Consider the following 24,259-nt stretch of genomic DNA (forward strand, 5'->3'; position numbering starts at 1 on the left):
ACAAAGGTCCTAGTGGATGGGTGGGGTGGGAGGCAGGCGGGGGAAGCTTTTTTCTTCTTAAAGGGGCAGGACTTATATCCGGGATTGTGGGGTGAGTTGCAGCAGCGGCAGCTGCACATGTGGGTTTGTTTATAAGAACAAGGTTAGAAACTCGCAGGCCTCCCCCTCCCCCCCAGCTCCTCCCTACTACCCCCTTACAGGCCGGAGATCCGCTACTGGGGGGGAATGTGTGCGTGTTGCGGGTGGGGGGGACAGGTAGTGGTGAGAAAGATGGAGGGGGGGGGTGAATATTGCACCGCCCGGCCCGCGCCGGAGGAAGCGGCAGCTGGAACAGCTGGCTAGGGAACAGCTTGCATGCCTCTGGTTTTTTCCTTTTCCTTCCACCACCCCTTCCTCCACCCGTTCCTGCCACCCCAAAACCTTCATCCCACCCACTCCCTCCCCCTCATCCGTTGCAGTTCGGTGTGGCGTGGGGGTTCCTGAGTCCCCACTGGCAGTGGCGCGGGCGGGAGAAGGCGAGAGGCACCTAGATAGGAGAGTCTGGGTTCCTAACTGCAACCGCGTTCGCGGGTGGGGGGCCTTGGGGTGTCTAAAAACGGCTTACTGTTTTTTGGGCCTAATGCTGCAGTCGAGTCGAGAGGGTGGGGGCGGGGGAGGGTGAGATTCCACACCCCCTTCCTCTTCCTCCCACGCCCTCCCCAGCTCCGCGGTCATTCCCTGCACCGCTGGGCACCGCTGGCCGCGCCGGGGCGAGACCCCAGCCGCGGGCGCTGCCGCTCTCTGGGGGCCGTCGGTCGTTAGGAAGGCGACTGGGGAGAATGTTACATGATTTCTAGAGGTGGTGGGAGGGATTTGTCACCGGAAGTGAATGAGCCTGGTTTAAAATCGCAACCAGGCGAGGTGTGAGTGGGCAGCAGAGACCGCACCGTCGCTAGCAAAAACCCTTGGGCAGCAGGCTGGGCAGGAGCCGGTCCGCGGCGGGCTGCGGGCGCGCGGCCACCTCGCGGGCGCCGTGCAGCCCTGCGGGGCGTCGGGCCTCTCTCACCCGCCACTCCCTTCCAGTCTTCAGTTTCACCTTTATCTCCACTCGCATCCCGGGTCTCCACCGTTTTTAATTGGGGGCATTTAACCGCCCGAGAAGCTGTCACTTGAAATGTCACTGATATACCTGCAGTGGAGGAAGAGGAAGATGGGCGGAAAAAGACACGTCCCTGCTCCATTTTGTTACGCCCCACTCTTCTCCTTTTCGTTCCCATTTAAAACAAAACAAAGCACATAAATTCCGGTGTTTCTCCACTGAAAATGAGCACGGGCATAAACCCGGTGGGAAAGAGGGGAGGGGTGAGAGAGACCGTCTATCGGATGAAATGGGGTGCTTTGGAATGCGGGGTGCTGGAAAATTACTGCGCTTAAGCTTATAGTATATATCCATGGTTTTCATTTATTTGCTTTGCTCATGGGCACGATAGATGAGGATTTTGGGTTTTGTTGTGTTTTTTTTTTTTTGAAGGTGGATTTCACAAAGGTTTATTTCTGAAGTTGGTGAATGTCTAACTTCTTGTCTAAGTCACACAGAAGACAGCGGTAGCCGTTTATTTTATGAGGTGTTGATTTAAACAAGGAATGTGCAGTGAAGGCTTATTTTGTCAGGAAGTAAATGTCCGTCCTTAAGTTTTCTAGCTGTTGAACCTATCGATAGCCACTCAATTTAAGAAATTTGTAGCCAGCCAAGCAGGGTTTATTTGTGCTTGAGCTTGAGCTGGGGCTAGGCAACATTGTATTAACCACTAGCCATAGTGAATCAGTAGTGGTTGTTAGTGTTGTCATTAGCAGAAGCAGAATTGAATGTCATTCAACTTTCAAGACAACAACTTCTGCCCAGCAACAGGTTTTGGCCGACAGTCCGTCCGGTTGATTTTGGAAGTTTCTGAATATTTTAAATTGACTAGGACAAATTTTCATGAGAATGACACAGAAAAGGACAGAAATAGCCCAGTCACTCTCCCCTACCCTCCCGTCTGTTGGGGCCATTTTCAAAGGCTGGGTAGGAATGGACAGGGGTCAGTGATGTGGTCATGAGGAAGCATTGGCTTGATGGCTCTTTAAAGTCCCCAGCACAACTGCAAGCTGCAGTATATGCTCAGTACTTGGATGTAAAATTCTATTACTGAGTCAGAAAGCAGTAGAAGGCTGTGAAACCTTTGGCACTACCAGACTTTATTTGCATTTTTTCTCTGACATTTGAGGGCAGCCCTGTCAGTGTGCGTCCTTAATTGGATTCCAGCTCTACAGAGGTAAGTGCTGGTTCTGATGGAAAGAAAGAGGATGCTTTAGAGTGTAAGTGGGGCCAAAGGCCAGCCGCCCAGTGCCTTCTGAGTCCTATTTTCAAAGATACCTTCAAGGGCTTGTGAATCAAAGTGCTGCTGTCTTTTAGATCTCTTGAAAAGTGAAAGAATTTAGAGATGTTGCAGACTTGAAGGTTTTTATTAAGCAAAAGTTAGATGTATTATGGTTTTGCTAGTTAGATTTACTTTTCACCTTTTTGAAACTTTCGAATGTAAGTAGGTGGAAAGAAGAATATTACCAGACCTACCACCCAGCTTCCATAATTACCAACTGATGATCATTGTTCTAAAACCTCACCCTGATCATTTTCAGCAAACCTCAGACATTGTCTTAGTTCATAATTTTGATCCATCATTTTTAAAGATTTATTTATTTATGTATACAGACCTGGGGTGCAGGCCAGAGGCATAGGGGAGATGAGAGGATTCACTGGAGACTGATTGGGGAGCAGAGGTCGATGCTGAGGGGAGCAGTTGGTGAGTCAGGAGAGGTCTGCCAGCCATGTGGATCACCTCCTTAGCTGGAGCTGTAATAGAACTGGCTCTGAAGCTGCTGGCTCACTTGCAGTGCTGCGCTTTAATCTGTTGTGCCACCAGGGAGGGCTGATCTATAATTTTTCAATATAGACTTCAAAAAGATTAGTACTACCATTTTACAATGTAACCACATTATCCCCACATGCCAAAAAAGATATAATTATTTCTTTAATTGTAACAAATTTCCTATTTACATTTCTCGGATTATTCTATAATTTTCTTTTGAATGATTCAGACAAATTCCATATAATGTGTCTAGTTAGGGCCCTCCCTGGTGGTGCAGTGGGTTAGGGGTTAAAGCACAGCACTAAGAAGCTAAACCCACTTCAGCATGAGTTTGATCCCTGCCCCTAAGGTGACCCACATGGCTCATCAGACCTCTCCTGTCTGGCCCGCTGCTCCCCTCAGCAGTATACCTCCTCGATCTGCCTGTTCTGCTTCTCACTCTGTCTCTGGTGAAGCCTCTCACCACCCCCCAGACCTCTGGCCTGTGCCCCAGTTCTGTGCATAAATAAATCTTTAAAAAAGAAGTGTGTCTAGTTAGTATGTTCCTCAAATTACTTCTACTCACTTTTAAACTTCCCCTCCCTGTTGTTCTGCTGAAAAAAAAGTTGACTATTTATTTAATTTCCTGCAGTTTGGAGTTTAGTGGTTATATCTCCATACTGTTTATTAGATTTTATTATTATTATTATTTCTTAAAGATTTATTTATTTCTGCATACAGAACTGGGGTTATAGGCCAGAGGTGCAGGGGCGGTGAGAGGACTCACCAGAGACAGAGTGGGGAGCAGAACAGGCAGATGGACAAAGTACACTGCTGAGGGGAGCAGTGGGCGGGTCAGGAGAAGTCTGCTGTGCCATGTGGGTCACCTCCGGGGCAGGCAGGGCTTGAACTCATATTGAAGTGGCTTTAGCTTCTTAGTGCTGTGCTTTGACCCACTGCACCACCAGGGAGGGCCCAATTTTATTATTATTTTTTAAAATTTTATTTATGTATACAAGAACTAGGGTACAGGCAAGAGGTGCAGGAGTTGGGAGATTTCACCAGCGACAGAGTGGGGAGCAAGAACAGGTAGCTCTACTGAAACACACTGCTGAGGGGAGCAGTGACCCAGACAGGAGAGAGTCTGCTGTGCCATGTGGGTCACCTCCCTGGCCAGGAATCAAACTCATGCTGCAGTGGCTGTTGAGAGCTTCATAGTGCTGGGCTTAACCCATTGTGCCACCAAGGAGGGCCCTGTTTATCAGATCTTAAGTATTTGTCACATTTATTAGATCCTTCCATGTCATAAAGTGAATATGAGAGTAGTGAGAGGCCACAAAAATCAGTAGCAAGCAGCAAAAACACTTACGTAAAATTAAACAGTCTTCTTTGGATACGCTTAGACAGTGAAGCATAAGACCTTTTGCTGTTCAGTGGTCTTATCAGGGATCCTGTGCAGGGGGGAAGTGCCAGCCATACTTTGCCAAAAAGAAAAAGGAAAAAAAAAACCCTAACAGTTCCAGGCCTTGGTTTCTTGTAGCTCCCTGCTAAAGGATGAGTCACCTAGTCACCTCTCAGCGGAACAGTGGGTATATGGTGGTTGTAAGGCATTCATTAAAGAGCTGTTATATGTCAAGTAGCAACTGTTAGGGAAATTTTCCTCCCTTGGGCTGACTTCTGACTAGAGAAAGCTGACAGCTGGGGAGGAAGTAGGGTACTTGAGAAAGTGCTAAATTGTCTGGGCGCAGGGCAGGAGCAGACCTTTACTTTCCCCTTTGCCTCTGCTTTCTTGACCCCTCAGTGCCCTCTGCACTCTGCAACTTGATCATCATTTTTTACCTAATGCCTAGCACAGAGGCCAGGGCAGGGTTATGCACCTATGTCAGTTTGTTAAGTGTTTATGTGCCCTGCACTGACCCTGGGAGGCCCTCAGGCTGCCAGGTGGATAGGCACAGGCTCACTCCTCCTGGGGAGGCTTAATCACACAAACTGGTAAAATTGTAGCAGTGACTACTGTTACAAAGGCAAGCGGAACAGGAAGGACAATAAAGGCTTTGGGGGTCATTGAACTGAGATTAGCAGCTTGAGTAGGAATCAGCAAAGGGAAGTAAGTGAGCGGGTAAGGAAAAATGTCCCCTGAATGTGTGGACGCTGCTGGTGACATTGTGGAGAGCTGTGCCAGAGGGGTGCTGTGGGCAGGAGCAGACTGCAGAAGTGAAGGGGTGGATTGGGGTAAACTGAGCTGAGCTCATGACCAGCACAGATCACTCCCAGAAGAAGTTGCACTGTGAAGGGGGAGCGGTGTTACTGGGGATGGAAGGAGATTGGTGAGATGCTTTTGGTTTTTATAGCGAGAAAAGGAGCCCTGAAAAGACTGGAGTGGGCAGACCCTGACGCACAGGTGCATGGATGAGCTGGACCTGAGGAAGGACAGTTTCTCTATTGCAGTGCAGTTGTAACTTTTTCCAAAGCAGTTTTAAAGTTTTCCACCCACAGTACCAGATGCAACATAATTGAAACAGAAGAGTTGAGAAACAGTAAATAGGCTTTCTGTGAGCATTAGATACTATTTTCTGTTCTATTTATTGCATTTTTTAAATGCTGGTCAAGACCCCCTCCGTGAAACTGCAGTTTTCAACTGCTGTCTCAGCAGGCGAGGGCGCAGCTGTAGGGTAATGTGTGTGTTTGGTTTTGGCCGATGCAGTCTGATGGTTTCTGTGTTCTCTAAAAAGTAGGACCTCTGCCAGGTGTGGGGGGGGGAAAGAGTGGGGCATCTGAAAAATGAGGGGAACCTTTGAAAGCCCCTTGGGAAGAAGTAGAGTATGTTACAGAGAAATGGGCTGGGTGGTGTGTCTGTTCAGCACACACTTGGAGAATGAGTGAGGGAAAGATCCCTAGGGAGCAGACCGGGCTGCCCAAGGCTGCCCACGAGCCCTGGGGGAAGAGGAGGAGTTGGGTAGGCCAGAGGGGAAAAGCTCCTGTTGAAAGCCCCACCCTCAGAAGGTGGCTTCTCCAGAAGACTCTGGAAGCTTGACTCCTACATTCCCTGCTGAGTTCCCTACACAGCTTTTCAGAAATTGGTCACTCTCCCAAGATCTGCACTGCCTGTCAAAAGATGACCCTGCCTACTCTACCCAGGGGAAACAGATAGGAACCTCATCCTGCCTGGTCTCACTTACCTGTCTGGGAAGCTCCACCCCTTTGTCTCTTTCCCTTCTAGCCCAAAGCAAAGTTCTCCATAGGGATTCTGTGGCCCTTCCCTTCCCTTCCAAGTCTTTGAGCTTCTGATCATCTTCCCTTCTTGGTGATCTTTAACCTCTCTCTTTTTTGGCATCATCAGCAAGCAAGTCCCTCCATTTAGTTCCTCCACTTAAACCAGTTTTTTCCATCCAGTGAATGCTCCAATTTTCTTCCTTGTCGTAATAGCAGACTTTTTTTTTTTTAAGATTTATTTATTTGTGCATACAGAACTGGGGTACAGGCCAGAGGCTCAGGGGCGGCGAGAGGCTTCACCAGAGACAGAGTGGGGAGCAGAACAGGCAGATCGACGAAGTACACTGCTGAGGGGAGCAGCGGGCGGGTCAGGAGAGGTCTGCCGCTCCATGTGGTCACCTCCGGGGCAGGTGGGAATCGAACTCATGCGGAAGCGGCTTTAGATTCTCAGTGCTGGGCCTTAACCCGCTGTGCCACCAGGGAGGGCCAACAGCAGACTTTTAATTTTATTCTATCTTTACAATGGGTGGTGGAGGAGTTGTTTTATTTCCCCCCTGGCTTTATTAAGATATAATTGGCATGTAATACTGAGTGAGTTCCAAGTGGACAACATGATGATTTGATGTTTGTATAGTGAAATGGTTACAGCCTAGATAACATATCCATCACCTCATACAATTAATCTTTTGTGTAGCGGTGAAAATTTTTACCTACTCTCTTAGGAACTCTCAAGTGTACAACACAGTATTGTTAACTATAGTCACCACACTGTGCACTGGGTATGTGGGACTTATTCTTCTTGTAGGCAGAAATTTGTATCCTTTGACCAATATCTCCCCATTTCCCCACCCTTCACCTTGGCAACCACCAAATACTCTGTTTGCATGAATTCCATTTTAACAACAGACCTTTGAAAAAAGTAATCTACATTTGCTTTGTCCAGTTTCTCAATTATTCCCCACTTTATCCCTATCATCTGACTTCTGCTTCTACCACTTTATGTGAAATGGAAATTCTCTCCTGTCACATCCACCCTAATTGTCAAATCCATCACACTTGGCAGCTCTAAGCGGTAGTTATCCCTTCTAAGAGCACAGCTTCCTGGTCTTAGTTTTTCTCATCCCTGATCAATGCTGCTTTTCTTCTTCATAAACTTCTCTTCACCTGCCCATTAAATATCTGAGGCCAGAATTCTATGTTGGCACCTCTTACTCCTTCGTCTGCCCTCCCTTGGCAAGCTCACCTTCTCCCCGGGCACCAAGTCCTTCCTGCCTGCATGCTGATTAACTCTCACTGGGGACCTGGCCACAGTCTGCAGCAGCCGGCCGTGTGCTTTTGCTTCTCGGCGCCTTCTCCTTCTCTCTCGCTCTTGGTCTCAGCATTCAGTGATAAGCTGGCTTCCGAAGGGGCAGAAGCAGATGCTGGCAGGCCTCTCAAGGCTTGGGCCAGAGCTGGTACAGTGTCTCTTCTAGTGTATTGATTTAATCACAGTAAATCACAAACCCAGCCCACATTCAAGAGGAGGAAGAAATAGAATCTACCCCTTGATGGTAAAGCAGCAGGTGCTCAGAGGTAGCCGTCTTGGCAGCCCCTAGCCTTAGCGGCTATGGTTATAGCCCCTAACTATATAGAAATAGTTCTGCTGGTTCTTTTTTTTTTTTTTTAAGGTTTATTTATTTACGTTTACAGAACTGGGGTACAGCACAGAGGTGCAGGGGCGGTGAGAGGATTCACCAGAGACAGAGTGGGGAGCAGAACAGGCAGATCGACGAAGTACACTGCTGAGGGGAGCAACTGGCAGGTCAGGAGAGGCCTGCCGCGCCATGTGGGTCACCCCCTGGCTGGGGATCAAACTCGTGCGCAGTAGCTTCAAAGAGCTTCATAATGCAGTGCTTTGACTCATTTTGCCACCAGGGAGAGCCCAGTTTTGCTGATTCTTGTGTGATGTTTAATACCAGCCAGGCAGTGGGTGATCATTTACTTGTATTGCCTCACTCAGTTTTGACAACATCCCAGTAACGTAGATACTGCTGTTGTCTCCATTTAATAGATCAAAAACTAAAGAGGTGAAGGTGACAGGCCTCCCTGGTGGTGCAGTGGGTTAAAGCACAGCACTATGAAGCTAGCCAAAGCCACTTCAGCAAGAGTTCGATCCCTGGCCAGGGAGGTGACCCACCTGACAGAGCAGACCTCTCCTGTGTCACCTGCTGCTCCCCTCAGCAGTGTGTTTCAGTCAGTCTGCCTGTTCTGTACCCCATTCTGTCTCTAGTGAACCCTCTCACCCCCTGCATCTCTGTCCCATACCCCAGTTCTTGTATGCATAAATAAATAAATCTTTTTTTTTTAAAGAGGTGAAGGTGAATTCCTCAGGATTCAGGATTGGGAGCTACTATAGGATAGAGCTAAGGTGTGAACCAAGGTGACTGGTCCCCGAACTCAAACTTTTAACACTGCCTGTCTGATCATGTTACCAGATCCAGCTGCCCTCTCTGTGGTACCCACAGTGCCGCACCACTGGGCTGCCAGTGTGGTTCTCTCTCTCGGGTTTGACTCCCTTCTTCATACATTGCCTCATCATCTTCCTTGGCTATTGCGCTAGTGTTCCATCTGGTTCCTACCTATGCTTCCCTAAATTCCACCAGTCTTTCATAGCTCAGCTAATAACTGCCCTTAAGTTCAAGCTGATGGTGTGGCCTTGCTTAAAGCATTTCCTGGTCCCCTATTGTTCAGAGTCCTTGGTGTGGATACCAGGCCCTGCACAGTCTGTTCCCCGTTTACCTCTCCAGCCTCCCCTCTCAGTTACTCTGGCCACACAGCACTCCACTTTAACATGGACACAGCATGCTCATTCACTTCCACTTATTTATGCTGCTCTTATTTAATCAGCATCCACTGTAAGCTAAATACAAGGTGATGGCATAGACATGACTTCCTTAGAGCACACAGGGTAAGTGAAGGATACAGATAATTTAAAGGTGGTATGATATGTCTATGATAGGAAAATCATGTGCTGAGATCACTTAAAGTAACCTAGCCCAAAACTGGAAATTAGTGGGGAATCATTATAGGATCATAAGCTGTATCCTATAAAGTGAATGAAAACCAATTGAAGGGAGAAAGCAGTGTCACACATTCGTTCATTTATTTCTACAGATACAGAGCAGCACAATTTATGTTCCAGGCACAATTCTGAAAATATATTAGTAAGTTAGACAGAAAAAGACCCTGGCTTCCCGGCCAAGAAGCTAGGAGAGCTCTGTGACACACAGACAGAGGCATACATAATAAACTTGGACATGACTAAGCATGCTTTGGGCTAAAGCAATGTCCTTAATTCCAGCTGCAATTAGTATTACAGGCTTCACAACGTCCTGATGCCCAGGACCTTCCCTTGAGTAATTCACTTAGAGTCTCTGGCAGTAGAACCTTGGCTTTGGTATTTTTTAAAACTCCCCAGGTAGTTCTAAGGTGCAAACAGGGTTTTAAACCACTGTGTTAGAGGAATTGAAACTCATTGAAGCTGGAAGTAGAGATCAGATTTTAAGTTAGAGAACTGGGCTAAGGCCAGACCACGAAGGCCCATTAGGAAGTTTTGGTTTAATCTTGAAGGTACTGGGAGCCACTGAAGGATTTTAAAAGGATAATGGTTGGGTCAAATCATTTCTCTTTTTTCCTTCTTTAGCAGTCAATCTGGATGACTTTATATGGAACTAAAGTAAGATAGTGTCAATGTAGCGTACATTACAGGAGCAAAGAAATTACAGTACCAAGCTATGATGCTGGAAATGAGGATAAAGAAAGGGTAAATGTTTGAGTAAAATCTAGAAGGAGACTAGATAGGACAAGGTGATGAATTGGAACTAGGCAAAACAGGCCAACGAAGAGCTATTTAAGGTCCAGCTTGGGAAGCTGGGTTTGGAGTCATCTTGGCGCCCCAGACAGTGAACCAGGTGGAAAAGGTCTGAAGAGCGTTGGTGGGTGCACGCGGGACCTGGTATCTGCTCCCTCGTTTTTGCAGTCTGTGATCCTCTACTTTATCTTCTCTATGTGACAGGGCACCTGCCTCCTCCAAGACCTGTTTTTCACATCTCTTCCTAGAAGCCTGTCTGGATTCATCCCTCCATTGGTTCTGGGTGAGTGCTTAACAGCTGTTAACATCAATATCCATTTACAGCTATCTGTTGTGTGTGATTTGGGCTTCTCCAAACGGAAACGTGCTTTGTTACACACTGCATCACCAGCACAGGTCCACATGGGTGCACAGTAAATGCTTGTTAAACTGATGAGCTCATATAGTTGACTATCTAAACAGTCTTTTGAAATCATTTCAAATTCTTTTCATGTGAAAAGGCATATACGTCTCTTAAGTCTTTTTTGCATCTGTTCTTTCTGTCATGTCTTAGGGAGATATGATAATGGGAATGAGTAGACAGACCTGAGTTTAAATTGTGACTACTAGTTGTGTGACATTGGACATGGCATTTAAACTCTGTGGGTTCAGTTTCCTTCACCTGTAAAGGGCAGATAAGGAAAGCTATTTCTCCCAGAATGGTTGTGACGTGAATGTACGCAGAAGTATTAATGCTGGGTCAGACCTATCATACAGTCTCAGGACTCTCAACAATTGCCAGGCTCCTTGCTGCCCTTCAGTCACCTGGGCCCTATCGCTTTGCATTTCCCAGTCCCTCCTCAAGGTCAGAGATGGAGCCAAAATTGTCTGCGTGCACTGTGACCTTCTTCAATAATTCTCCTCGGAACAGGTCTAGTTCTTCAATTCTGGGGGATATTTGGGTAGAATTTCCCTGTAAATACTCCGGCAAAGAATCCTAGAGAGAGCACGGTAAGCCCTGAGGGATCCTTTAATAACAGGACAAAAACTGGCTTATAGCAAAAGGTATAGATAAGGAGGTGTAATGATTTGTTTTCACAGTGCTTAATTCATTCTGTTTTAAGAACTGAATGGTGAGATCATATTCATCTTTCTTTCTTTTTTTAGTATTTATTTCATGAAAGCTTTGCTGTCCGTAAAATCTGCAGTTTTGGGGCCATAGAGCTCATCTTACCTTGCTTTACAGATAAGGGAGTATCAAATAGTTATATGTCATATTAACAGAATGTGCACTGTTTTCCAAATGCTAAGCTCTAATTTAAATATAAGTTCCACAGGACTGTGGTTGTGTCTATTATTTACATACCACACAATACCAGCATTGGAGGCTTGTAATAATTGTCTATTAGGTGAATTAGTGAAATATTCAGTCCAGGCATTCTGTAATCCTAGTTTGTAGATGATATTTATTCTTATTAATGACTCAGTAAACTCCTTGAGGGGCCTTCTGGAGCACAGATGCTTAATGCCCCCAGTGACACAGAGACCAGGCATGTCCAGGAAAAGATAATACACGACCTTAAAGGAGCCACCAGACATCCCCCTGATATTGTCTCTCTTAACCCTCCTGGTAACCTTGGCAGGAAAGTAATAATTTGAAGTAACAATTTAAGATTCTTTAAAAGACAGTCACTTTTTAAAAAAATATTTATTTATGCATATAAGAACTGGGGTGTAGGCCAGAGGTTCAGGGTGATAGGGTGAGAGAATTCACCAGGGACAGAGTGGGGAGCAAAACAGGTAGAAATACACTGTTGAGGGGAGCAATAGAAGAAACCCAGGAGACATCTGCTGGGCATGTGGGTTAGCTCCTGGCCTGGGATCAAACTCATGCTGGAGTAACTTCCTAGTGCTAAGACGACCCCTTACAGCACCAGGGAGGCCCGATATAGTCACATTTTAATTCCCAAAAGATCTGAGTTTTTAATGCAGTATTGGGCAGGGGGGGAAGCTTTTCTGTCTCAGGTTTTTTTGTGTTTTTTTTTCCCCCCATATAAGCGGAATAGTGACCTACAGGATTTGAGACCATGTAAAGGAATTTTTGTTTTTAAACATTTATTTTATTTATTTATTTATGCATATAAGAACTGGGGTCTAGGCCAGAGGTACGAGGGTGAGAGGATTCAACAGAGACAGAGTGGGGAGCAGAACAGGCAGATCTATTGAAAGGCACTGCTGAGGGGAGCAGGGCCAGACAGGAGAGGTCTGCTGCACCGTGATGGTCAACTCCTGGGCCAGCCTGAGTTGAAACTCATATTCATACTGTAGTGGTTGGCAATAGCTTGATAGTGCTGAGACTTTAACCCCTGTACCACCGAGAGGCCCACATTTAAAGCTTGTTCATTGAAATTCAATGCTTTTAAAGGATTGTGACAGTTGAAAGTTAAATAAGAAGTAAAAATTTAGGGTCTCCCTAGTGGTGCAAGCAGTGAAGTAGCGCTACGAAGCTCTCACCAGCCACTGCAGCACAAGTTTGATCCCTGGCCAGGGAGGTGACCCACATGGCACAGCAGACCTCTCCTGTCTCCCCTGCTGCTCACTTCAGCAGTGTATTTCAGCCCATCTGCCTGTTCTATTCCCCATTCTGTCTCTGATGAACCCTCTTACCCCCTCTACCTCTGGCTGGTACCCCAGTTCCTGTATGCATAAATAAATATCTTTAAAATAAATAAATAAAAGGAATGTATAATGTCAGAGTGCATTGTCTTATCTGAATGAGTTTACATTATATGTATATGTTATATGTCTACATATAACATGTGTTTTTAATCTTAAGACTTGTGAGATAAAATGCATTTCTTTTTATAGGTTATAGTCCAAAAAGTTTGAAATATGATTTTGTGAACGATACCTTGCACATTATGGTGCTCGAAAACATTTAAGACAAGGATAAAGATGTCTTTTGTGTCATTGTGATGTGCTAGCAATAGGGAAATGTGGATACTGAGCCCATTTCTGCAAAATGTCTTATCAAATAGGAACATACTTCTGGTGAAGATTATCTTTTTCCTCTTTGGAAGAATATTGAAAATTTGCCTGGAAAATGTGAAAGATGCCAATTTGGATGAGTGAACAGAAAGTTTAGGATTGTGAATTTGGAGCAGGCCATGGTGTGAGGCCTTTGTGGCTCCAACAGTTGTGAGTCCTGCCCTCTGGGAGGGACCAGTGATTCATCACTTGTAGTAACTGCAGTTTGCTAAGGCACCAATCTCAGGGCTATGGGAGGCCTGGGGTGGGGTGGGGGGGAGAGTCATTCAGCCAGGAGTGAGCCACTCCCCTGCCTCCCTTTGTTTTTCAACATGATCTGTCATTTGGTTTTCTTCTTGGTCTTAAGAACATCACTCCTTTGGAGTAGTACAAAGTTATTTCTGTCTGAAGTATGACCATGAAGGGAAAGGTGAAGCCTGATTGAAATGGGTGATGAGACCACTTTGCTGAAACAAAGGCCTTGAAAAAGGTGTGATTCCCCTGCAGCCCCAGGGCAGCAGGCATCCCTGTGCTAGAGGCCCAATGCCTGGCGTTCTCTCTAGGTCACCTTTAAGGCTGTCAGGGGGCAGCACAATATGCTTTGCAACCTTTTTAGTACTGATGAGGTGAGCAGTCATTCAAGGCAGCATTCATTTATTACAAAGCTTCCGGAAGATGGAAACTTAGGATGTAAGAATCTGTGTTTGTTTAATAAGAGAGAAAATTGTGTATGGTTTCTTGCTTATTAGTTCCAATACTTCCTGATCCATTGCTTTATTTAAGAAGTGACTGTGTAACATTCTGTAACATCACCTAAGTGGCTGTATTTCTTGGGGATTCTGTGTTGTCTGTCTTGGGTTTGCCCAGAGCTCTGGGCCAGAGAGGAAGAGTTGGAGCCAGGCAGGGAGAGTAGGAGGGCAAGCCAGGACCAAATTTTGCTTCTACCTTTGTGTAGATGTTGACTTTTGCAAGAACTATAATAAAGTTACGTGTGGGTTGACCATGTGCCCTTCTTCAAAAACATACACACTAGATAACTGAGGGGGTCATCCCCAGTCCCATCTCTACTATTTGTTACCTAAAGCTGGCATTCTACATTGTGCCTGTGAGTCATTGCAAAGAGGGAGAAAAAGAAGAAAAAGAAAGACACATGTTAGTTTAATCAGAATATGAGAAATTGTGCCTAGAGACTTCCAAGCAGGGAGTGGAGCATCAGATTTGTCTTTTGAAAAGAGAAGGTGAAGCAAATGGATTGGGTTAGTGGAGGTGCTGCCGCGAGGCTATTGCCATGGTTCATTGGATAAATGACAGGACTTGACCGAGGGCAGTGGCAATGAAATGGAGGTTACTCAAGAATGATTTGTGCTTGAAAGCCAATCTGTGAATTATTATGGGCATGAGCCTACCCAACCACTGGAATGATTAGGTCAGCTGGCTGGAACACAACTTTTTAAATTGAAGTACATTAATAATCAAAGGGTTACTTGGGGAAAATGGAGTTAAGGCAAAAGGAGTTGGATGGTCTGAAAGGACCTTTACCTCAATCTGTGGCCGTTTTGCATAGCAGTGATTAGAAAGCAGTCTCTGGTGAGTCGTTATTCTTCTCTAGAGAGATACTTGGCCTGCCATAGCAGGAAGAACTGGCTCCTCTGGCCAGCACTGGGGAAAAGCTGGCCCAAGTATTCGAGGATATTTTGGTTGCAAGAAAGGGAACTCATTGAAAGATGAGCAGATGGACTGGGGAATAATCATAAAGAAAGGGAATCTTCCAATGCAGATGCTGAAGGCAGCCAGTTGTGGTGGACTTAAAATATCATAAGGCACTTTCTCCTGTCTCTTCCTCCCAGGCCCATTGAGAATCTGCTTTCTTCTCTCCCATCTGCTCACATAGACTCCACCCTAACTGCTCCAAAGTGGCGACCTTGACCCCTAGTTTTTCAGTTGGATACAGTACATCCTCAATGTCACTGATGGGTGCTGCTTACCTGCAGTTTAAATATTGAGACAAAACATAATTGGAGAGCCTCCCATAGTCTGTTCCCCATTGCTGACCTAGTCTCTGTCCCAAGCACTAGTTCCAGAAGCAAGGATCTTATTGGTCCATGTTGGATGGACCCTAATCTAGTCAGGATGAAAATATGATGTGATGGAGAGGGAGGAAGAATGATAGTAAACATTGGGAAAGCTCTAGGATACTGGTATTGTTTAATTCTTTTTTAAAAAAGGTCTATTTATATATGCATATAGAACTGGGTATAGGCCCGAGGTGTAGGGGCGGCGAGAGGCTTCACCAGAGACAGAGTGGGGAGCAGAACAGGCAGATCGACGAAGTACACTGCTGAGGGGAGCAGGGGGTGGGTCAGGAGAGGTCTGCTGCACCACGTGGGTCACCTCCGGTTTCGGGGGATCAAACTGTTTGCTGAAGCAGCTGCAGCTAGCTTCACAGTGCAGCACTTTAACCGGTTGTGCTACCAGGGAGGGCCCAGTATTGTTTAATTCTTCTAAACTTCATGAGTAACTTATCTATTGCTGTATAACAAAGGTTAGCAACTTAAACCAATAAGCATTTATTATATTACAATTCTGTGGATCAGTAGCCTAGGAGCAGCTTAAGAGGTCTCTCAAGACATTGTAGACAAGTGGTCCCTGGGCTGCAGTCACGTGAAGGCTGAGTGGGAGGGATCTGTTTCCACAAGAGTGCAGGGGGGTGGGGGGCGTCTTGGTTCCTTACTTATTATTGGCTGGAGAGCCCAGTTCCTCTCTCTGTAGAACTCCCTATAGAGTGTCCTCAAGACATGGCAGCCATTTTTCCCCAGAGTGAGTGAACCCTAGAGAGCACCTAACACAGAAGCTGGGGCCTGCCTGGTAGCATAAGGGGTTAAGTCTTTTCACTATGAAGCAATCCACAGACACTGCCAGAAGTCCCTGGCCAGAGAGGTGAGCCACATGGCACAGCAGACCTCTCCTGCGCAAAGGTGCCACTCACTGGGAGTCATCTTGAATAGCAGTTATAGTCAGTCACCAGTCACTTAGTGCCTGCTGTATGCCAGGAGCCGACACTGAGATCTGTGACCTGGGCTTTCTGTCCTTGAGGAGCTCACTGTTGAGTGTGGAGAAGTCCTACAAAACAGCACCATGTGCCCCTGAGCCCTCTGTCCGCTTTCACCTGCTACCACACTTATCCTCATGAAACTCAAATCTGTCCATAGCAGTCTCCGGGTTTACATCCTCAACTGAATTTCCTCCAACCTACATAGTCTTTTTAGAACTTTTAAGTCACCACCACAATAACAAATACATTTTATATCACAAGCCAGGACATACATTTATACTGGAAACAAATTTCACAAGTTTACACCCTCACTCCCTGAGATGTAGTCGGATCATTTTCTATTCTGAGCTATTTCATTTTTTATGAAAGCTGGTCACAATCTCATGAATTTCACAACCTGTGAGCTGCAATGTGGAAAACAGCCTAAAGAATCCTCCAGGCTCCCTGCCTTGAGCTGCAAAGCCCTTGGCTAGCTCCCTACCGGCCTGCAGCACTGCCTCCCCCATTGACATTAAAGGACTCCCCCACCTAGAGTTCCCCTACCTGGAGCTCTCTCCCCTCTGTCTCCAGGTGTTGGGAGAACTTCAGTCATCCTTTTTAAAACCAGCGCTGAAGTGTCTCTTCTCCTTTCTCCCTGGCCCTCTGGCTTCCAGAGCATATCGCTGACACTTGGTGACTGTCCCTCCTCCACTTCCAGCCTGCCCTAGGGCCAGCTCCCCAGATCCGCAGTATATTCTCATTGCATCTCTTTAACTATATTCACGAGGACATTGAGCAAATTAGCATCACACAAATGAGGATGCTGCAAATGAGCGGTGTGCAGAGTTAGGGGGTGTCGCAGGCAGGTTTCCTGCCGATGGAGCCACGTGCTGCAGAAAAAGGGTCCCTCCCCCTGCGGCCCGCTGCCCTGCGGAGCGTCTGTCACAGGTACAATTCGCACCGGAACTTGCTGCCTGGGTTCATTAACGCGATTGCTTTTAGCTACTCTGGTCTCCTTCTGTTTTTTTTTTTTTTTTTTTTTCTACTTTTCTCGTTTGTTTGTGTCGATGGAGACAACCTAGTGAGAAATGGGGCTTTAGGCAGCAGCAGAGACCAGCCTCTGTATCTGCACTCCCCCTTGGGGGCTGGGGGGCCGGCGATTTCCTTTCTGAAGTGGTCCGGAAGGAAGGTTTTGAGGTTTTTGAATGTTTGCTTCAGAGTATCTCAGTAAGAGATTTGTTTGCCCACATTTGTACTATCTTGGCAAGCTAGCAACCCGACAAAATGTTTTCTGGTTGGTTTTGCCCGTAAGTGGTTTTTATTTTTGAGGGGGACAGTTTACACCTTGGTTAAACTGTATGGAATACATTACCTGTTTTTTAAAAATTGCTGGTAACTTTAAGGGTGGGAGGAACAGGACTCCCAGGCCCAGCTTGGGAGTCACTGATAGATTATGCTGTGAACTATAATCAGAAAAGGAAAAGAAAGCTAGATCAGTGCCACAGCAATGAAATTATTCTCTCTCCTGTATTTTCATTTCTGCATTTGTCACTGGTGTGTAACTGCCCAGGACATGCTTGACTTGGTTGTGTGCCTATTTGGGGAGTGTTGGAGGGAGGATGAAGATGGGCTGTAAACAGGTAATTACTGTAGAATGTGGTAAGTCGTGTAACAGTGGAAAGTATCAGATGCATGCCGGAGGGCATCATTTATTCACTGGAAGCAGGAGTTTCCAACAAGGGTTGCCCCTGCTAGAGGAGCATGAAATCCGTCTGCAAGGTGGCTAGCAACATTTTTAAAATGAGATCAAAGAGAATGAAGGATATCTCTCAAGTGGCAAGTGCCATTGCAAGTTCAGGTGTATTGCTTTTTAAAACCTTGTTTCTGTTCTATATCTGTTGCACTGCAATATGAAATCTGTTCCTTGGGATCGACCTCAGATAAAGATGTTTGGAGTCATTGAAGGCACCTGAAGGAGGTGGCATTTCAGCTGGGCCATGCTCCATGGTGATCTCACCCCAAAGGAAGAAAAGCATTCCAGGCAGAGGGAGGGAACACTTGTAAATTTGGATAAGTTTGTTCTGGGGCAGGATGCTCTGAGATTGGACCACAGGGTAGGAGGACTGGAACATTTGGAGAAGCCCCTCGCGAAGGGGGGGGGACCTAATTCATGAACCTCTGGAGAGTACAAATGTCAGTGCCTTAGCTGTCCATAGAAATTCCAATTTTCTGGTAATGTGTTTGGTCTTGGGAATTGTATTTCTAAGTTGTGAACAATCCTAAAATATGTAGGAGGTTGGTCTATGAACACAGACTCTAGAAAGATCACATTCAGAAGAAGAGATGATTTATTGAATTTTGGTTTGTGTCCATGGTGGGGTAGGAACAATTCATTAAGTTTTCACCATGAGCTCTGTGAACTATACCTCAAGAGCATTTATACCATTTGTTCCCATTTTCCATCTCTAAACAACCTCCTGGTTTATCTTAGACCTGACTCATGTAAGAAGAAGCTGATAATTACACCCAACTGCTCTAAATTGTGATTGGCATGCTTTATAGTGAGGGGAATATACAAACCTTTTAGGATACAAGAGTACTTGCAACTTTGTGCAGGATGTCACCTTTTCAGGTGGGAAATAGAACTGGGAAATAAAGGATTTAGGAAAACAAGAATTACATGGTCTAAGGCCGTGTGGACTCGAAAATGCCTGATTAACTTTCCTGTGTTCAGATAAGAGCATGGCTCTCAGTGATCGGAACAGTCAAGGAGCTTAGACAGGGTCTCTGCTCTCTCGGTTTTTCCTTCAGGCTTGATGATACAACTTTGTGCCTGCTCAGTACCTACTTATTTCAACCTTTGCCTTGAACTTGTACTGAGAGAGTTATCTCTTAGGGGCTGTTCTTTGTTCAGATGTCTTACTATTACCACTTAGTGGTTTCGTTTTCAGAAAGGACGCTGACATTTGCTGAACAAGTATCTTTATGTGGGTAGCCTATCTTAGTGGCTGCCTATCAAATTCTGAGGTGTGTGCTCTATCGTAGCCTCCTACAGTCTCTGAGCCTGCTCTTCTACTGCTTCTAGAATCCACCATCCTCACGGGCATGGTGCTGTGGAAGGGCTGCTCTGTTTAGTAGAGGTTAGGAGTTCTGGCAGAGCAGCAGGGGGCCTGGAGCTGGTGAGTGATGCACCCCTGCCGTGCCCACCCACAGCTTGCTTGCAGCACCCTCCTAACCCGATGACTGTCCTCCCCCTCATAAGCTCTGTGGGAAACAGACTAGATGTGTAGACAGCAAGGACAGTAGGAGTGCTGAATGCCTTTTTGTTAAAAAAAAAAAAAACCACACAGTTCTGCCATTATTCTTACCCTTGTACTAGAAGCTTGTAGGAGTTCAGATTTTTTTTTTGTCTGTCAAGGAAAATAATAACCAGCTTGAAATATGTCATGACTAGAATAGCCCTAGTCTCTAGAAAGATTATTTAAAGTGTATCAAGTAAAATAAGAATGTAGCCAAAGTATTAATAACATTAGTAATCATACCAATAAATCATTTTTTACCCATGCTTTGAAAACAATTCCACATTACTTCTAATAATAATATTAACAATCACAGCAATAATGGCAGCTATTATTGAATATTTATTATGTACTAGCCTCTAAAGCAAGGGTTTTGTACACCGAATAATTTTTTTTAAGTTTTTTTTCTTTTATTTATGCATACAGAACTGGGTACAAGCCAGAGGTGCAGGGGCAGTGAGAGGATTCACCAGAGACAGAACAGGCAGATTGATGAAGTATACTGCCGAGGGGAGCAGCAGGCAGGGTAGGAGAGGTCTGCCGCACCATGTGGGTCAGCTCCCATGCTGGGGATCGAACCCACACTGAAGCAGCTGCAGTTAGCTTGCAGTGCTGCATCCTAACCGGTAGTGCCACCCAGGAGGGCCTGTACACCGAATAATTTCACTTTCCCTCTCCCTACATCTGATTTCAAGGTACTGTGACTTTCATTTAATAGATGAGGAAAGTGAGGTGAGAGAGGTTTTTTTTAAAAATATTTATTTATTTATGAGTACAGAACTGGGGTACAGGCCAGAGGTGCAGGGATGAGAGGATTCACCAGAGACAGAGTAGGGAGCAGAACAGGCAGATCAACAAAGTACACTGCAGAGGGGAGCAGCGGATCAGACAGGAGAGGTGTGCTGCGTCATGTGGGTCACCTCCCTGGTCTATGATCCAGCTTGTGCTGAAGTGGCTGCAGCTAGCTTCAAAGTGCTGCGCTTTAACCCGTTGTGCCACCAGGGAGTTTTAAAAAAGACCTAGAACACATAGCAAAAAAGTAGCAGTGATAAACCTAATTGGTGAGAGACAAGGAGGGAAAGGAAGAACTCTAAACTGAGGCTGTTAGTGCCTGTGGCTTTATGTGGTTCAGGGAGACCTGCTGCAGTAATTTAATACATATGGCTCTAGGTAGATATAAACTCATTTCGTGTATTCCTGCACAACGTACAGACTGGACTGTTTTTCCTTATCCCCCAGGTGCTGATGTTATAACTATAGACAGAGTGTTCTGCTAGGCCTTCAGAGAATAGAAAACCCTTGAGGATTGAGGAGTTCCCTAGGCAGAAGGGAACATAAGAGAGAGATATTAGGTGGAGTCATGTGACATTGCCGCTGGGAATTTTGAAAAGATTCCACACAGTTCAACCTGACACATAACTAAAAAAAGGCAATATGATACTTGCTAAATATATTGCCCCCTCCTTATGTTTCAGGTACCATGCTAGTATTTTACAAGTACTAGTTCCTGAACCTTAAAATAAGTTGTTATAATTATCCCCATTTTATAGATGAGGAAGTGGGGGCCCTGAGGGGTGAAGTGACATGCCTCAAGCCAAACACCTGGTTTGTACCAGAGATGGAATTTGAACCCTGATCAGTCTGAACACAGAGCCTGTATACTTTAACCTCAGAATATAGTATCTTTATAGAGTTACAGATAAAAACATGCAGCTTAAGATATACACTAAAAAATTTTATTTTATTTTTTATTTCACAAACACTCTGTAGAGTACTTTAGAACTCATCTGGTATTTTCTGTGATCTGAACATATCTGGCCAAGCATATCACCTACCACTTAATCTCCAATATTTGCATTTCCCCCTGATACTGGCCAATGACCAAGGGGAAGATTTGGCGGGGGAAGTAAAACAGAAACATTTCCTCTTTTAATTGTTTTATGGACACTGAATCTGATTTTTTAAAAAAGATTTATTTATGCTTATAGAACTGGGGTACAGGCCAGAGGCATGGGAGTAAGAGGATTCACCAGAGACAGAGTGGGGAGCAGAACAGGCAGATCCATGAAGTACACTGCTGAGGGGAGCAGTGGGTGGGTCAGGAGAGGTCTGCCACACCAAGTGGGTCAGTCCCCTGGCGGGGGATTGAACTTGTGCTTCAGTAGCTTTGGAGAACTTTATAATGCCGTGCTTTAACACATTGTGCCACCAGGGAGAGCCCCTGAATCTGATTTTTTGGAGGCACAAGCACATGCTAAAACAGTTCCATAATAATTACATCCTCTTTTTTTCTCCCCCTGTGTCCAGTTGTCCCTTCTTCCAGGTCAAATACACAGATGGAAATCATAGGAATGATCATTTAATTGTAACTAATTAAATTATAATAATATGATTAAAGTTATTTATATATAAGAAAGCCATTTTAAGAACTTCCCTCTTTAAAAGTTTCCTAATCTTACAAATACGAAAATCCTGTAAATACCAAAATCTGTGTAAATCATAACTTAAAACTTTATGTAAAAAGACATGCCCCTTATTTAAAAGGTTAGTTTTCTTAATTACATGGGAAAAAATTAAGTTGTTTTCATTTTGTTGTATTTTAACAAAATATAACTTTGATTTTGTTGGTACCTAGTGAATGAGATTCTCTCCACTGCTATCCAGGTATCTTGCAGCCCTACCCCAAATTTTAAATTAAATTTGACAACGGCATTTTCAAAGTAACTCGTCACTCTGCCTGTGCCACTAGGAACTTGGTTTACATTGAAACAGCAAAAACTGCTTGTTCCAGGAGATCCTTTTCAGGTCTTGAAAAGAGGGTGGGTTTTGGAGTCAACGTGAATGGGTTGAATACCCTGATCTTATTAGATTGCTGATCCCAGGCAAATTACTGAAACCCCTGGGAATCTTATTTGCAATATCAGGTTAATTAATCCTTATTTTACAGGTTTGAGGAAAGGTTTATGCAATAATGTACATGTGCTTCTAGGACAATAGCCAATGGCACTTAGTAGGTCCTCACGAAATGTCAGTAGTCTTATATTTGGACATTCTTTTAAAGACTGCAATGGGCTGTATTGTTTAGGAATATATAAATTCAGTTTTGTTAGGCTTTTTTTTAAAGTCATATTTGTGTTTCTTCAGGGTTTTGGCTGACTTGGGAGAAAAGCTTTCTGAAATCCATTAATATTTCATTGGAGCTGTGGAGCAACAGCTGTAAAACTTGCTTGGTGGGCCCTAATTGCAATGAATAATCCATGGCCTCTTGAAATGTAATTCTTCAAAACGGGTATTATAATTAAATTCTGGCCAATCCAAAGGCACTTTAAAACACGTTTAAAAATTTCCCAAGCCAATTAGAAAACTGGTTGGCCCAACTGTCAAGTGCAAAGAAATATGCTAATTATGCTAATTTATGCAAAGACTACTGTTCGGGAAGGCCTTGACTGGATGTGAAGCACCGCATCTTCTGAGAAAACACCTAGTTGATACTATGATACTAAATCACTGAATGTATTTTTAAGCCTTGTCTAAATACAAAGCATACATTATGAAGGACAGAGTGGCAATTACTAGAACAAGATATGGTTTGTTTGTTTGTGTTTTTAAAAGATCTTCTATCTTGAATATGACAACATTGTCTGCCAACCTTGACATACTGACTTTGTGCAACATAGTATAATCACAGTGTCCTTGTATGTATAGCAAGCAGGGTGCATAACCATTAACTTTTTTTTTTTAATATAGGGGCCATAAAAATGAAACAATTTCTCTTCAATAACTTAAATCTAGGGATAATTTTATTTAGAATTCAAAATACCAGCAGGAGATGGATTTGAACATTCTGTTTACCATTCACTGCTATATGCTTTACAAACTTTTAAAATAATTTTAGAACACTTCTGGTGCTTACATGATTTTTTTTTAAAAACCTGAATCCCATTCTTGTGTAATTTGTCTTTTACCTATCCGCATGATGTTCATCTAAAGTAAAAGCCCACAAAATCTTCACGTATTCTCATGGGCATTTATAGGAAAAACAAATGAGGTTAACCTGGACTACGAAGCACCCTTTCTCAGTCCCCGCTATCATAATTAACATTTATTTAAACTCTGAGAGCTAGATGGTCTATGGAATCCTAGCAAGAATTTGAGTTTTAAAATGGGTGGTAACTGAAGGACTTGGAACAGAGTATTAAAAGGTTGGGTAGATTCCTTTGTAAGACTGAAGATTATGTAACGAAAATTCCACAAATTGGTGATAAAGGTTATCTAACATAAAGACAAGACAGTTGGAATTGAATGTTTGGAGAGTGACTTAGCTCCTCGCCTTCATCTTGGCCGCAAAGGTTCTTTTTTTTTTTCCTTTTAATGTTGACATAAAGATTTCACAGATAAGGTTTCCCAGCATTTTAGAATGGAAAGAGAGGGTACTACAAAAGAAAGCTTAATACATTTAAGAGTTAGAATGAATCAGTTATTTGCCAAATAACTAAGTTAAAGTGATGTTTTCTTTTTTTTTAAAAAAAAAAGCATATGCAAAAAAGTACTTACTGGGGCTTGATCTAATTAGAGTTCTAAACAAATATTGTGTGTTGGGGGGGTTGTTTTTAAAACCCCCCTCCCCCCCACCCCTTGAAGCTAAAACTTGTGTGTGTGTGTGTGTGTGTGTGTGTGCAGGGCGCCTGCGGAGAATAGCACGCATCTTGTAGATCTTAAAAAGAAAAAAAAAAAAAAAAGAGCCACATAAACCTGTTTCTTGAATAAAGCAATACATTCCTGAAGTTAAAAAGAATCCCAGAGGAAACAGGAATTAACAGCTTTGGAGCTTGATTTAAAATTTTTTTAATTAAAAAAATCCTAATTTCCACATTTTTTTGCTAGGCGAGAACCGAAGTTTGGAGGTAGACGAGCAAGCGAACGGTTTGCCCGGGCGCAGAGCATGAAGGCCGGGCGGGCGCGGGGAGCGGGCGCCCGCCGCCCGGCGCGGGGG

The 24,259-nt window shown here is 44.5% G+C and overlaps 1 long non-coding RNA gene across 1 annotated transcript; it reads left to right on the plus strand.

The window, feature by feature from the left end:
• Window position 1: 1 nt before the first annotated feature.
• LOC105853551 lies at window positions 2-24,253 on the plus strand. Its single transcript, XR_001145385.1, has 3 exons — window positions 2-91; window positions 10,135-10,213; window positions 24,151-24,253. It is a non-coding gene; the product is annotated as an uncharacterized LOC105853551 (long non-coding RNA).
• Window positions 24,254-24,259: the final 6 nt, after the last annotated feature.

The sequence above is a fragment of the Condylura cristata genome, unplaced genomic scaffold, assembly GCF_000260355.1.
Source record: "Condylura cristata isolate star-nosed mole 26May11 unplaced genomic scaffold, ConCri1.0 scaffold00001, whole genome shotgun sequence".
In the NCBI taxonomy this organism is placed as follows: domain Eukaryota; kingdom Metazoa; phylum Chordata; class Mammalia; order Eulipotyphla; family Talpidae; genus Condylura; species Condylura cristata.